A 2,713-nucleotide genomic window follows, 5' to 3' on the forward strand; every position below is an offset into this window, starting at 1 on the left:
CCTCACCTTTGCCATGAACAGAAAGTACATGCAAGGTCAGTTATTCCAGTTTGTGATAGGCACTAATTCATCAACTTTTAACATTCGTCTAACCTTAAATTCCATTCAAAGTTAGTGCTACCAGGATAGTCAAAGTACTAACAGCTTATATTTCTTCTGAAAATAGAAATTACATAGTTGAGAACTTTTCTTCCTAAGTTTGATTTCTAATTCAACCAAAATACTTCTCTATAATTGTCATTCTCATATCCATGCTTTCCCAGGTTTGGTCTTGGTTATCTCCTTTTAATAAGGAATACATGAGGATAATTTTGGATATGAGATATACTATAGGAATTGATAATAGTTTTATTTAAAGCGTATTTCTGGTGGATAATTACCTATATAAGAATTATTCATCACTGAGAATGGAAGAACACACAGAGAAACATTAAAAACTTTTCCTCTCCTAAACTCTGCTCTTTCCTACAGCTGAATAGGAATGAGAATTTTCTGACTAATCTCACTACAGTGTGGATCTCAATCCTTTTTTCCTTAAACTTTGCATAATTTTGGCTGTTAATTCATTTTTCACAACTTTTGCTGGAACTCCTTGACTAACAGTATTTTTAATTTATCTGATGTTTCTACACACCTCTCTAACTAAGCCTGGGCAAGCCTGTCTTCTTCAACCATTTGGCCAACAAAGGTAATTAGGGGTGCAGTTTCTGCCAGCTCTCCAAGGGAAAGATTAAGGAAAATAAGTAAGAATAGAACAGTAAATATTTTTCCTATATGAACAAATTCCACACTAACCCTGCACTGAAAAAATCACATTCATTTTTCTTCAAATTTTTACAAAATTCAGAGCATTGGATTCAAGATTTTGACAATGTTCAGTGTCAACTGGAGGCAATGTCATCTCTGTACCACTAAGTTGAAAATTCATATCAATGTTCTCAAATTTGAAGAGTATTTTAAGCTCATAAGCAGCATCTTGATTCATTCAAAATCCATCTGTGCATTGCTGTATACTTGAAAATGATGCAGACTCAAATTCTATCTGTTTAATCAGACTTCCATCCAAGCTTATTTATTTCTTAGATATTATCTTGTTTCTGATACTGTGTCTGGGTATATTTTAATTCCTGCAGTTAATTCCTTTTCTTTTCTATACACACTTGCTCTTCTAAATTATGTGTAGCTTTCCAGCCCTTTAAATAGAGAGTTGCTTTACTCTTGTTTTGATGCTTTTCTTTGCTTCAGGAACCCCTTTATTTTCCAAGACACTGCAGAAATTCCTGATTCCTCCTATGCTTTCAGGACAGTCTACTCTCTCCATATTCTTATTCATATTACCTACCCACTCATACACCTCAGAAATTATTTACTGTTATTCACCAGCCCATATTTTAGAACAATAGGTTATAGGTCTTACTCTTTTTTCAGCTTTTCCTCTGCCTCTGTTGCAGGCCTTTATTAGAGCACTCTGCAGCCATTACATCAATACAGATTTCCCTTGATCAGGGGAATTCTCAGTTTAGCAGTGCTTACCAGATTTTGTCCCTTTGGCCTGCTCAGTGCAACAGAAAGGGATGCAATTACAACTGAGAACCTGGTCCAGTGACTCCTCTTCTTAAATGTTTTTAAGGAGAAAAACAAATTTAGGTAATGAAGTTCCTACACGTTCCCCAGAAAGCATCTGGGTTCTGTAACATTTTCTGTTTCTCGGATTTATGAGGTGCTGCTTGGGTTATAATTCTTGCTCTGGCACAAAATGTACTGAAATCATATACATTTTAAATGAAACACATGTATGATATAATGTAATACATAGACTGAATACTACACAGTTAAAAATAAAGTTCCCAAAGCACAAATTCTTCATAAAATACTTAAAATAACATATAGTGATGTACTATTTCTATACAGCTAAGCACTACTGTACAATGAAAATGTTAATACTGTAGTCCATATTAATTAGAATGATGTAAGTTAGAAGTTAATGTTACTGCTTAATAACTGTGTAGTGGGTGCTGAAATACAAATGACGTTGGAGAGCAGAGACAGCTAGCGAGCCAATGTTAGTGGACTGCACTGCACGGCCTGATGTCTCTACTGTTGTACCCACATCATAGGCCAGTGAAATTTCAGGCTTGAGGGAGATTTCCATGTTATTTACCCAATTGAAAATTTTCTTTTCCAGATTTTTTAAGACCAGTATGGTCTCATGAAATGGTTTTGCAAGAAAATGGTATTTTTATATGGAAAAAAGAACACCAACTCCAAGACATTAGAAGTTATCTCACCCTCTAGAGATTAAATTTTAGTCTTCATTCTTACAGAAAATAATGTTAAAGAAAGAATCAATCCCTCTTCTTTATATTTTAGTCATACTTGCTTCATAACATCTTACAAAACTTAACTGTACCAGGAGAAGGAGGAATAGTTCTCTGCGAGAAGTTAACTTGCTGCAAACTGTATGGTTTCTAATTTGAAGTGCTGGCTACTGCTGAAGAGAAGACACTAGAGTCAGTGGACCCCTCGTCAAGCTCCACCTTGCTACCACATTCCATTTTATCTTGGACAAGAGGGAAACTTCTGAAAAAAATAATTCAGGTAACTCTTCTGCTGCATGCAAATAAGTCTAAACCAGCCTTTTTTTTTTTCTTTCTTTTTTTTCTTTTGTACAATTCAAGTTCCGGAAACATTATAATCCTTTTCTTTTTAATAA

Source organism: Apteryx mantelli, chromosome 1 (assembly GCF_036417845.1).
Source record: "Apteryx mantelli isolate bAptMan1 chromosome 1, bAptMan1.hap1, whole genome shotgun sequence".
Lineage (NCBI taxonomy): Eukaryota > Metazoa > Chordata > Aves > Apterygiformes > Apterygidae > Apteryx > Apteryx mantelli.